The sequence below is a fragment of the Triturus cristatus genome, chromosome 4_1, assembly GCF_964204655.1.
Source record: "Triturus cristatus chromosome 4_1, aTriCri1.1, whole genome shotgun sequence".
In the NCBI taxonomy this organism is placed as follows: Eukaryota; Metazoa; Chordata; class Amphibia; order Caudata; family Salamandridae; genus Triturus; species Triturus cristatus.
The window spans coordinates 56,495,756-56,510,139 of NC_140585.1; positions in this window are offsets into that span (position 1 = coordinate 56,495,756).

Genomic DNA, 14,384 nt, shown 5'->3' on the forward strand with positions numbered 1-14,384 from the left:
TATGCGCACCACGACTGACTCACCAGTGCGGTTGATTCCACGCCTAACCTAGAGAAGCGTCCTTTCACTGCTCTAAAAGGACTAACGCTCTGTAAGAAGGAACACAAATAAGGGGTTGAGAGACCAGCCACCAGATGCGGTTAACGTGTGGATAGATTTCGGGGAAGTGTCTTGTCTGTAATTTTTCCATGAAGAAGTGGGAGAGCTGCAGCGAACAGCTCTCGTTTTCACTGTTCATTTCCCCAGGGACAGGCTATGGTGCTGTCATTCTTCGTTATGCGTTTATGCCTGGCCTGTAGATTTTTCTGCACGACGGCTTCCTACATCGTGCCCTGCGTGCTCTGCATGATTTTTCTGTCCCGCAGATCAGTGCTGCAATTTGTTGATCTCCACCAGACTGCTCGTCCCTGCAACAATTCACTGCAGAGTTTAATGAGGAGAGAGGACCCGGGAGAGGAGGTGATAAGACTGGGGAGTTCAGAAAGGAGAGGTGCAGAGGAGGACCAAAGGAAGAGAGAGGTGCACAGGAACAACTGCAAACTGAGGCGTGAGAAGAGCTGAGAAAAACGTGCAGAAGGAGACGCGAGGGGTGAAGAGAAAGACCCGCGGGAGGAGAGGTGCACGGGGTGACATGTAAGAGTCAGAGGGAGCCATGCATGAGGGGCAGTGACTGGTGCAGAGAGCCCTACAGAGGAGAGAGGGAATCCGGAAGGAGGCATCCTGGTAGACAGGCGCCGAACACCGAGGTTGTGGGGATACGAAGGGAGCGCAGGAGAAGAAGTGAAAGGTAGAAGGAGGAAGCAGGGAGCGCTCCAGGGTAAGCGGGAGGCACCATGGGAGAAACGAGAGCTGCCGGGTGAAGATGGGGGTGCCGGCATCGGCATGTGGGATGAGAAGGGCATGAGGACAGAGAGTTTAATGATCCATGCAAGAGGGAAGGTGCACCGGTGACGCGAGAGCAAGGACACTACTGAGGACTGTCACTGAGCGAGAGGTGCTGAGGGGTGCTACCCACGAAGAGGCACTGAGGACTGGCACTGGTTGAATGATAGTGAAGGGCACTGAGGACTGGCACTGAGGATTGGTACTCACAGACTGTCTTGAGGACTGGTACTCACAGAGGGACACTGAGGACTGTCACTGAGCGAGAGGTGCTGAGGGGTGCTACCCACGGAGAGGCACTGAGGACTGGCACTGATTGAATGATAGTGAAGGGCACTGAGGACTGGCATCGAGGATTGGTACTCACAGACTGCCTTGAGGATTGGTACTCACAGAGGGACACTGAGGACTGCTACTGAGCGAGGTGTATCGAAGACTGACGCTGAGGACTGCTACTAACAGAGGGGCACTGAGGACTGTCACTGGAGAGGGATTATGCGGACTGGCACTGTGCAAACGGCACTGAGGATTGGTACTCACGCAGGGCCACTGAGGACAATTACTGAGCGAGCAGTACTGAGGACTGCTGCTTAAAGAGGACTGACCCTGAACAAGAAGTACGGAAGACTACTATTAATGAGGGGAGGGGGAAGAGGGTCCGAGGACTAGTATTTGTGAAGGTCATTGAGGACTGGCACTGAGTATAACTGAGACTGGCATCGAGCGAGGAGCACTGAGGACTGGCACAATGGGGAGGGGTATTAAGGACTGGCACTGAGAATTGGTACTCACGGAGGGTCTCTCAGGACTGATCCGGCCCAACTGAGCATTGAAGACTGTGTTGAGTGAGGGGTACAGAGGACAGGTACTGACCAAGAGACCCTGAAGACTGTGGTCACTGTGGATTACTGAGGGCAGGTACTGACGGAGTGAGCCCTAAAGACTGTGTTCACTAAGTGGTACTGAGGGCAGGTAGTGACCGAGTGAGCATGAAGACTGTGTTCACTGATGGGTACTGAAGACAGGTACCTACCGATGAAGCATTGACGACTGTGTTCACTGAGGGGTACTGAAAACAGGTACTGACAGTGAGCATTGACGACTGTGTTTACTGAGGGGTGCTGAAGACAAGCACTGACAGAGTGAGCATTGAAAAGTGTGTTCACTGAGGGGTATTGAGGACAGGTACTGACCGAGTGAGCACGGAAGACTGTGTTCATCGAAGGGTACTGAGGACAGGTACTGGCCGGGTGAGCACGGAAGACTGTGTTCACTGATGGGTATTGAGGACAGGTACTGGCCGAGTGAGCATTGAAAACTGTGTTCATCGAAGGGTACTGAGGACAGGTACTGGCCGAGTGAGCATTGAAAACTGTGTTCATCGAAGGGTACTGAGGACAGGTACTGGCCGAGTGAGCACGGAAGACTGTGTTCACTGATGGGTATTGAGGACAGGTACTGACCGAGTGAGCACGGAAGACTGTGTTCATCGAAGGGTACTGAGGACAGGTACTGGCCGGGTGAGCACGGAAGACTGTGTTCACTGATGGGTATTGAGGACAGGTACTGGCCGAGTGGGCATTGAAAACTGTGTTCATCGAAGCTACTGAGGACAGGTACTGACAGTGACTTTGAAAACTGTGTTCACTGAGGGGTACTGAGGACAGGTACTGACAGTGACTTTGAAAACTGTGTTCATCGAAGGGTATTGAGGACAGGTACTGGCCGAGTGAGCACGGAAGACTGTGTTCACTGATGGGTACTGAGGACAGGTACGACCAAGTGAGCCCCGATGTCTGTGTTCACTGATGGGTACTGAGGACAGGTACTGGGTGAGTGGGCAGTGCAAGTTTCTATTTTTGTTGTTTATGGTTTTGAAAACGAGGTGCACTTGATGCCTTGGTGGTATTTAAATACAAGGTTCTATTGGGCATCCATGTACATAATTCTGTGAGTGTATGGCTACTGTAACGGTCTGGTCTGGGCCTATAGTTGAGGTTGTTTGCAGGACTGACTGTTGTGTTTCCTGATAGTAAATAAGAGCAACATAGAAGGGTTCGGCAGGAGAGGGTGTGCCTCTCTAGCCTGGATGGCAGGGGAAGAGAGTGATGGTAGTAAAATGCAGGGGGCGGCATTTTTCAGTTCTCGCCTAGGGCGGCAAAACACCTAGAAACGGCCCTGGCTGGCCCCTTTTTAATAACTCTCAGGTTACCGGCAGTCAGATTGAAGTGCAGAAAAACAAAATCCAGTGACAGCAGGTCCATTACGAACTCACCACTGGCACAAAAAGGACGGTTCAATCCCATAAAATGCTGGTGTACAATTTCAAATGAACTGCAATAGAGGGTGGTAAATATATGTTAAAGCACTACACCTCCAAGCCAATGGAGAGCTGCCGGAAGCTTGTGGTCTGTTCTCCCTAAACATTTGACATAATTCCTGGATCCCCTTCACTTTTGAAGTACTCACAGCAAGGAACCGTTGGCTCACTCCGCATCAGTACAGCCAGAAAACGTTTAAGTTGGTTCCAAAGGCACGTTACCTCTGCAGTGCTTGTACAAATGCCCTGTGCTGAGGCCATCTGATGGAAACTGACACTGTTGGGGCTCCCAAACACATTTTCTCTCAGCAGGCTTAAAATAGGTTCTCTTAAAAGTACTTCTAATGTCTCTCCTCCCCTGTTGCAGCAAACATGACTCCTCTTAAGTATCAGAAGCAACGTTTTTCTCACAGGAGGTCCTTTTCCGCTTATCACCATTGATACAATCCAAAGGAAGTCCAAATTTATCCATGAAGTAGGTTATAAGTAGATGGTTTATTAGGCTTAGTTGCAGGATAATCAAGATGGTAAGTGTTAGAACTGGGGGTCTCAAGCTGGCAATGGTATACACCTCTGACCAAATAGGGAGCCTTGCTTCTAAGTCAGGGAAAGGGGATTACACTTCTGGATAAACCCTGCTTACCCCCTTGGTAGCTTGGCACGAGCAGACAGGCTTATCTCAGAGGCAGTGTGTTAAGAATTTCTGAATACATACAGTAATACAGTGAAAACACTACAGATGGACACTACACAGGTTTTATAAAATAAGTATTCTTTATATAGACTTATCACAGGCCATAAACGACAAAAATCCACAATAGTGTAATCAATAAGAATTCTTCAAGATGGCCGAAATGGTTCTAAAATAGATTATTCACTTAAAAATAGTCTTTAGCAACAGATAACTCTAACGGGAATTATCACAACTTCAAGGTCAAAGAAATCCCAAAGTACGGCGCCGACCGCGAGGTGCGCGTCGTCGGGCCCGGAGTCAAAACAGACCCAAAAAGAAGAGTACCTTGGAAAAGTGGAAACAAAGACAGCTCACGGCATCAGGGAGAAGCGGCGTCCTTGGCGCGTTGCGGCGTCGGTTCCTTACTTTGGGGAGATGATGCGTCGGGACCTGGATGCTTGCGCAGGCAGGGGAGGCGTCGGTTCCTGACCGGAGAGGAGGTGACATCATCATGGTGCCGAAATCACGGTTCCGTACGATGTCAAGCTGTCGATGGATTCTTGACCACCCACATCGACGATCGGCTCCGCGATGATGTCGGCTTTGGAGTCGATGAGGCACAGCAGCATGCGTCGCAAGTTGGAGCAGCGCTCATGGCTATGGCAGACTTACGATGTCATTACCTGGCGTCGATGTGGCATGGCGGCCGGCGTCGGGTCCACGTTGCAAGTCGGAGCAGCGCTCGCGACTTCGTTGCAGATTTCGGCATCGCTCGCCGGCGTCGGTATTGCAGAGTCCTTCTGTAGCACTAGAACAGCAAGTTCCAGATGCAGGCAAATAGAAGGGGGTGAAGTCTTTTTGCTGGTGTTTCACTGTTTTTCAACATTAGTCTGGCTGTGGCCCTGCTAATCAGGACCACAGCCTAGCTGCTTCCTCTCTAAAATGGTTTGCATGTACATTAGGTACATATCTAATTGAATTCTGGAGTGCCTTATAAGCCCCTAGTATATGGTATACTATGTACCTAGGGCATAGGTACCTCAGAGGCCTACCTGGGGCTGCAGCATGTATTATGCCACCCCTGGGAAGCACTCCAATATGGCACCGCAGGTCTGCTACTGCAGCCTGGGTAAGGGTGTGCTTGCACCCCTTACTGTGGTATAGGCTACCTATATCACTACCCTATACAGACACATATAAACCTATAAGACACTCCTATGGCAGACCTTGACAATCCTGAAGGCAGAGTGTTTGGTTTTATGCAAGAGGGTGCCCACGCATGAGCTGAGCCCCTCTGCAGCTTTCGGAAATACTTCCGTATGGCTGTGCTGTGATACAGCCATACCATATACTCTTAAGTGCATTATAACCTCGCGGTAAATGCTAACTTTGGAATGGCTGCATCAAAACATGTCGTGTTTGGCGTCAAACGCTTTGGAAAACTACCCCCCACCAATTCTGGCGGCGGGGATAGCATTCCACCCTTCTAGAGGGAGAGACATGTTCACACTGGCTAAACCCGGTAGGACTTTCCTGAGCCCTGGCATCACAAAATGGATGCCTCTGCCACAGACATGGGTCTGGCCTCCTGCTGCTGACCAAAACTCCGGCAGGGAAGGCCTGGACAATAGGTTTCCTGCTGAAGGGAGGTGTGACCACCTTCCCAGACAGGCTGATGTGTATTGGGGCTGGGCGGGAGCACTCTCTGGTGCTTTGAAGTCCTGCACTGGGGGCACGTTTGCTGTCCCTGTGCATAGCCCAGTTCAAACCGGTTGCAGGGGTACCTGCCCCTGCTCTGGCGCGAAACTGTACAAAGGAAATGGGTGTAGCCACCCCTCTTTCAAAGCCTACCCATAGGTGGGGCCTTAGAATTAGTCCATTCCCTAAACTTACTATAAGTATAGAATGCAGTCCCTAGGACTTTAGATTACACTGGACGAAACTCTCCAACATATATCCTGGACCTTTGACGTTCTATCCTGACTAGAAGACTGAAGAAATCTCCCTTGGGGTCAAGGAGTGACTCCCCTGCTTGGCAGGCCTCAAAGAAGCACCTGACCGGTCTGCATCGCTGAAGCTCCCGCCGAACGCAGAAGTCTTTGCATCACCAGAGGTGGATTTCCAGTCTTCCCCGAGGCTACCCTGAGTCCACAGCAAAGCTGAGGCCTGTGGCTATCATGGGCGACGTGGAACCGTGACCCCTGGACACCGTGAACTTTTGCAGCAACACTATCTTCCTGGTCCTCCTCGAAGTTGTGCTTTGGGCTCCGAGTAGCCCCAGCCTTGAGCACCCCCTGCATCGAAGATTGTTGGCCTCCACTCCACGAGTGACCCGTGGGCCAGCTTCAAGTGCCACCGCTCGAGGCTCCTTCGCGATCACTAGCCCGTTGGCTAGCAGGTCCCCATGAAGGCAACTCCTTTTCTGCTTGGGCTTTCCTGGTTGCTCCAGACATGCCCTGACTTACCCTCGCTGGGTGAGTCCCTCAGACCTTGCTGGTCTGCACCACACTCCTTTTTCTGAATTCCAGTGACTTGCCGTTGCCATGGTTTGTTGGGTCCATTCTGGTCGCCGACACCGCAGCACTCGACAGACTTCGTGGGACAGCTCGAATCCAGCTCGTGGACTTTGTCGACGCCTCCTGGACCTCGTGGCTGAAGAGTCAAGACACCCATCAACTCACCTGAAGCACCCGACATATGTGGGCATTGGTCCATCCTGCCCTCGGTCACTGGCAAGTGACCCAGACTCTGTCCCCTCTGCTTTCAGGTTCCTTACATCCTAGATCCAGGCTTGGATCTCTCCGGACACTTCTCCTCTTCATGGCAGCATCAGTTCTTTGCAGGCTCGCATTGCAATCGATGACGCGACCCGACACCAAAAGACACCTATGCACTCGGCTTTCCTGGGTGAGGTAACTCGAGTACTCCGGTGCTCACGTGGGTGCTGGCCCTAGAACTACCTAAGTCCCAAAGGTTTTGGTCCTGACTCGATTAGAAGTGTCCCTAATCTTCAAATTTCCAACCGCGACATTGCTCATTGAAGATAACGGGAACCCGTGGTTGTGTTTACACATGGCATACAGTCCCCGTGTGTCCCCTGTGTCACTACCTTGGGTGGTTCCTTTGGGTCCCAGCGATTCTAGAGGCTAAAGGCCTTGTGTCTATTGCAGTCGTGGTTCTTATACCACTTTTTTGGTATATGGTTTGGTACGCCCCTAGGGCCCAAACGTGTATTTGTGCTATTACTGATGATTGCTATCTTGTAACTTAAGTACTTCGAAATCCAGTCTCATAACGGGACTAGAGGGGTGTGTGTTAACCTAAATACATATATTTTAAATATATACCTGGTCTGGTTGTCCTTTCATTTGATCATTCAAGAGATTATAGACTGGTAAAACAAGCTGCTTTACATTCTTTCAAGACTTAGCCTGAAGGCTGCTCTCCATAGCTACCACTAGGATAGCATTCAATAAAGTTTCTCTTTAACCTATCACCATAAGGGGTTGATTGGACTGATACAAGGTGCCCTCTAGAACTAGTGGACAGCATATATCAGGCCACCTTCTCACATTGGTGTGCAGCGTGTGGGATTCCAGCTTGCTATTGTTTTACCAGATAATCTCAATTGAATTGATCAATTGAAAACCACTAAAGGTACCCGAGGTACATATAATATCAAGTTTAGCTACAGTAGATTCTACTGAACTTAGAGTTGTGTGTTAAGGGATAGCACACCCTTTCTACAACTCAAGAGAGTTTAGTAGGCCACTCTAGTGTAGGTAGTGCAATACACCACACCTCATTAGTAATGTCTAACCAGCCAGGAACCAGTGGGTCCCTACCAGGAACCAGTGAGCTCCTTCCCTATAAGTATTAGGATCTCACCTTTGCTCAGCTTAGGGCCTTATGTTCCATTAGGAAGCTGAAGACAGGCAAAAGTCCATCCACCCAGCATCTCATGAAGATACTGAAACTGGATGATATCACAGGGCCTAGTGGGCCTGATTATTTAGACAGTGTGGGTGGCGCAGCACCCGAAGGTGGGTCCAGGGGTGGTAACTCCCCTGACCCTAACTCTAATGCTGACCAGACTGGTGACAATGACCAGACTCTGGTGAACACAGACCACCAGGATGAGGATGAGAAGGATGACAATAATGCCACTTCCTTTATTCCTCCTGGTAGGCCTGACAACAGGGCTAGAATAGATAGATCTCTGTCAAGGGGATCTATCCAGTCTAACTCTCTATAGGAACCTCTGTTTCTTCACACAGAGGGAGGGAAATCTCCCAGGAGAGGAGAGAGAGACTGCTAAAGTATGAGCAATACAAGTACAACCTCAGAAAGCAGCAGATGGCCTTAGATAGGGAAGCCCTAGAGTTCTACAGAGCTAGTAAAAAGGAGGGACTAGAGTCCCTTGGTGGCAGCAATTTCCCTAGAGATAGGGAGAGGTCTTATGACCATAGAAACCTAGTAAAATTGTCCCTCCCTACCAGAGTGGGGATGACATCCACAAATTGATAACTGCCTTGGAGAGGGCCTGTAAAGTACAGAAGGTCCCTCAAGGTCAGTGGGCAGCAATCTTATGGCTCTCCTTTGCAGACAAAGGTAGAGACAAGCTCCTCACTGTAAGCGAAGAGGTTGCTGATGACTACAAAGTCTTGAAAAGTGCTCTAATAGATGGGTTTGGCCTAACCACTGAACAATACAGGTTAAAGTTCAGAGACACCCAAAAAGCACAAAATTAGGACTGGGTTGACTTTGTTGACTGTGCTGCTAAGGCTCTAGAGGGTTGGTTATTGGGCAGTAAAGTGTGTGACTTCATAGGATTGTACAATCTGATAATGAGGGAGCAGATTCTTAATAACTGTCAAAATCAGCTGTTGCACCAGTACCTGGTAGACTCTGATCTGACCTCTCCCCAAGAATTGGGAAATAAGGCAGACAAATGGGTCAGAACCAGGGTGAGGCAGAAGGTACAGAACCAAGGTGGTAACCCAAAGAAGCAAGATTCCAAAAACTCTGACAAGGGTGGGGACAAGGGTAAAGACCAGAAGTCTTCTCAAGGGCCCCAAAAATCTTTTTCAGGTGGGGATTCACAGTCAAGAAAGGGTAAAGGCCAAAAGAAACCTTGGTGCAAAATCTGTAAACAGAAAACTCACTGGACTAGTGACTGCACCAAGGCCAAAGAAAATACTCCAGCCCCCACCAATACCCCTAAGGCACCTGCTCCCCCTAGTGCAGTTACAATTGGCGGTGGGAATATACAGAATAAGGATGTAGTAGGGTTGACCCTGGGTTCTAAGATGGACTCTGCCCTAGTCAGAGTACCAACTCAGGCTGTGCTTGTCATTGGTGGAGGCATGGATATGTCCTCCTTTGTGAGTCCCAGTAACTTGGGCAAATACAGACAGCAGCCTTTAATTAATGGAGTAGAAGCTTGGGCATTCAGGGACACAGGAGCAAGTGTCACAATGGTGACAAAAGATCTTGTGGATCCTGGGCAGATTATACTTGGTGAAATGTACCAAGTGACCAATGCTAGCAATGTCAGAACAGACCATTCTCTGGCAGTTGTTAACTTTTCCTGGGGAGGGGTAACTGGCCTTAAGAAGGTTGTGGTAAGTGCGGACCTACCAGTACAGTGCTTGCTTGGCAATGATCTAGAGACTTCAGCTCGGGCTGAAGTGGAGCTCAGGACACATGCAGAAATGTTAGGGTTCCCTGCAAATGTCTTTGCTGTGACTAGGTCACAGGCAAAAATGTCAAAAGCTGGACAGGCCCTGGATTCTGGAATAAGGGACCAGGTGCCTCACAAGAGGAGGAGCAGTAGGGTCAAGGCAGTGCTGTCCTAGAGGAGCTTGAACCTGACCAGGGTGAGTTCTTGGGGACAGGGGGCCCTTCCAGGTCTGATCTGAGCCAGGAGCAGAAAACCTGCCCCTCTCTTGAACCCCTAAAAAAAAAGCTGCTGATGAAGCTGCTGGGAATGCTAGTGGCACCCATAAAGTTTATTGGGATGATGGACTCCCATACTCAGAGAGTAGAGACCCCAAGCCTGGTGCATCCAGGAGGTTGGTTATACCTCTAAAGTTTAGGGGTTTCCTATTGACACTAGCCCATGATATTCCCCTAGCAGGACAGTAGGCCAGAAGAAGACTTGGGACAGAATTGTTCCTCACTTTCACTGGCCACACATGTCTGAAGACACAAAGTAGTTTTGTCGCTCCTGTATAACCTGCCAAGCCAGTGACAAAGCAGGTGGCACTACAAAGGCCCCCCTGATACCACTACCTGTGGTGGGGTGCCCTTTGAAAGGGTAGGGATTGACATTGTTGGTCCCATGGATCCCCAAACAGCATCTGGACACAGATTTATACTGGTGGTAGTGGATCATGCCACCAGGTATCCAGAAGCAATTCCCCTAAGGACCACTACAGAACCTGTGGTGGCAAGAGCCCTCTTGAGTGTGTTCTCAAGGGTAGGTTTTACAAATGAGGTGGTATCTGACAGCGGTGCAAACTTCATGTCTAGTTAATTGACTGCTATCTGGAAGTAGTGTGGAGTGAACTACAAATTCACCACACCCTATCACCCACAATGCAATGGTTTAGTTGAGAGATTCAACAAAACCTTAAAGGGCATGATCAAAGGACTCCCAGACAAGGTTAGGCAAAAATGGGACCTGCTCTTGCCCTGCCTTTTATTTGCATACAGGGAGGTGCCTCAGAAGGGGGTTGGCTACAGCCCATTTGAACTTCTGTTTGGTCACCCTGTCAGGGGTCCATTGTGTTTGGTGAAGGAAGGATGGGAGTTACCTCTCAAGCCCCCAAAGCAAGACATAGTGGACTATGTACTTGGTCTCCGCTCCAGGATGGCTGAGTACATGAAAAAGGCAAACAAAAACCTTGAGGCAAGCCAGGAACTGCAAAAAGCCTGGCATGACCAAAATGCTGTACTGACTGTTTACCAGACAGGACAGAAAGTGTGGGTGTTGGAGCCTGTGGCCCCAACAGCTCTCCAGGACAAGTGGAGTGGACTCCACACTATTGTTGAACAGAAGGGAGAGGTTACTTATTCAGTAGACCTAGGTACTCCCAGGAGTCCCCATAGGGTGCTCCATGTCAACAGGCTAAAGCCATATGTGGACAGGGCTGACAAGGGCTTGCTCATGGCAAATGATGAGGGACAGGAAGAAGAGAGTGACCCACTCCCTGACCTCCTCTCACAGAACCCTGATGATGGGTCTGTTGATGGTGTAGCCTTGGCAGGCAGCCTCACTGCCCAGCAACAAGCTGATTGTAGACAGGTGCTCAATCAGTTCAGACACATGTTCTCACTGACTCCAAGTCAGACTACCTGGTGCACTCATGAAGTGGACACTGGGGACAGTCTGCCTATTAAAAATAAGATTTATAGGCAATCTGACCATGTCAGGGACTGTATCAGGACAGAAGTCAAGACAATGTTGGATTTAGGTGTTATTGAACCCTCAGATAGCCCTTGGGCTAGTCCAGTGGTCCTTGTGCCAAAACCTCACACCAGTGGTGGAAAAAGAGAGATGAGGTTTTGTGTGGACGACAGGGGTCTCAACGCAATCACCAGGACTGATGTCCATCCAATACCAAGGGCAGATGAGCTTATAGATACTTTGGCCTCAGCCAAGTACATTAGCACATTTGACTTGACAGCTGGCTACCGGCAGATCAGGCTAGCTGATGATGCCCAGCCAAAGACAGCATTTTCAACCCGTAGCGGGCACTATCAATTTGTGGTAATGCCCTTTGGTCTGAAAAATGCGCCTGACACTTTCCAAATGTTGGTGAATACAGTTCTCACAGGCCTGGAAGCCTTCAGTGCAGCATATCTAATGATATTGCTGTATTTAGCTCCACCTGGGAGGATCACCTGGTCCACCTAAGGAAGCCCTGCAAAAAGCAGGCCTAACTTTCAAGGCTACTAAGTGCCAGATAGGGCAGAGTCAGGTTGTGTACCTGGGCCGTTTACCACAAGAAGCCGCTCCTAGTGTGATAACCCAAAACGAGTTACAGGAACGTCGTAAGTGTGGGCATCTCACAAAAAGTTGCGGACTGGTCTCACACACCACCTGGTGTCATGCTTCATCATTGACCAGTCCTCGCCCTCTAAAACCTTCGTTTGATAGAGGGCGGGCATACACTTGACGACAAGGATGCACTTTCTAAATGGTTAAGTGGGGGCCCGTGAGATTGTGAGTGAGGTTAAAAATCATTATAGTGGTAAAAAGTGATTTTAATGTGATTAACAACTATATGATATTAAAAATTTTGTGTGACGGTGTATAGGGTTTTAATGTCCCCTAACCGTCCTATGTGTGGTCAACATGTTTCTGCCATACTGGCCCTATCGGGTCCGCGGCATTCATCAGGACCAAGGTATAGGTGAGGGCTCCGTTCTTACCAGGTGTCGGTAAGATACTACCACTGCGTGAGTGTAGCATAGGCCACACTTCACTTCCTATGGTGCTTCCAAAGGTGAAGCCTATGAAACAAGGTAAAAAACAGAATTTATTTAGAACTTGTTGATACGAACGTACCTGTAAACGAAAAAGAGAAAGAAAGAGAATACAATGCATGCATTGAACTCTAGGAGTGAATAAAGTGTTTGTGACTCTGTGACACTCTATTTGTGTGCACTTTTTGTGAGCAATTGCAGCCTGGGAGCAGTGTGTACTGCTACCAAACTTACCCTAATCGGTCGGACAACTTGTCCCAAGGGGGGAAGAGGGACTGTGGAAATCCACCGTTAAGTTACTTCTGTAGGAAGAAAAGCACATAGCCTAGTTCTTAATCAATGCTTCAAGATAAATGCTTCAAGAAAAATCGACACACAGACAGAATGGTGGTCTATCATTGCAAGCGAATCCCCAACCGAGTTGAAAGGGACATTAAAAGTAGCCAGCATGTATAATGCAAGGTAATCAATAATACACACGCATACTGCTTAGTCATTCACATCATCCACACTCTTACTGTAACACGTAGCAGAATATGCCTGTGTCCTACGCGTCCGCTCGAGCCTCCCGAATACAAAGACTGGAGAGAGCGGGCGCCGTCTTATATATGCTATTTAATTATATTAATTGAGTCGGGACCTGAAAACAGGTGATGGGTTCCCGGTGTCTGTGGGACACAGAGCCTGTAGTCAAGATGGCGGAGTACGCGTGGGAGAGAGACGAGGAAGCTAATTGGTGGAGAGCCTGGGGGTGTGAGTGTGTCGTCCAATGAGATGCGGGGGATCGAAGAAGGCGCCGTACATAGTGCGTGCTGTAGCCTGTCTGGCTCTGTGCGAGAGATAGACGCAATATCATTGGAGATGACATTGGCTTGGCGAAGAGCCTGGGGGTGTGAATGTATCGTCCAATAAGGAACGAGGGATCGGAAAGGGCGCCGTTGATAGGGCGTACTGTAGACTGACTTGTGAAGTGCATGGGATAGGGACAGATTCGTTGGAAATGGGGCTGGCTTGGCGAGGGATAGCGTAACCTTGTGTTAATTAAAACAAAGATACTAGAGTTATAAGAAAATTGCGTAATATTTTGACATACCCACGCCATAAATGTGATCTTAATAACTTGGTAGCCCTTATATCAAGTACCGCTTGAAAAACGAGTGCATTCATAAGTGCCCCGATTCCCATAAAAAGGGGGGGGGGAAGGGGGGGGGGGGGAGAAGGGAAGGATGGCAAAGACGGTAATAATGAAAAAGGGGCCCGTTCTTTCTCAGCATGCAGTAGAGCTATGCATAATGGCTGTTGATTGTTGGATCGCTTGTGTATTAAATCGTTTAGAGAATGTTAATGTTAATAAGAAAGGAAATTGAGGGAGGGAAACATTGTGTATAGTAATTCTACTGTCAGAATTATATCTCCTTTCGTCAATTGGTTAGCTGCAGCCATGGAATGTCATCATTGAGACCTTTCTCATGAGAGCGTAGGCGGTACACCCAACGTTGTTCCCTCACATGGAGAGCCTTTGTGAGATCAAATTTCGTTTTCTTCATGACCTCCAGGATAGTCCACTGTAGGTCTGTGTCTGTATGGTTTTTCTCAGTAAAGTGTCGGGTTAACTTGGTGTTCGTTTTTTTGCACCTGATTGTGCTGCGGTGCTCATTGATACGAATTCTCACTTTCCTTGTAGTCATCCCCACGTATTGAAGTTGGCAAGGACATGTTAGTAGATATATTAACATTATCCGTGTTACAGTTGCTGAACGATTTTAGTTGCCACGGTCTGTTGGTTCCAATGTCCACTGATTTAGTGTTCTTTGTAAGATTACACGATTGGCATCCGCCGCAAGAAAAATGGCCAACCACAGGTGGTTGATCCCAGAGTCTGGGTTGGTCTGTGTTCTCATTTGTGGTCATCTGGGCATGTACTAGTTCATCTCTGAGATTTTTATTCCGTTTGTATGCGAACAGTGGTGGTTCCCAATGTTTTCCAGCGCTGTTAAGTATGTGCCATCTTTTTTG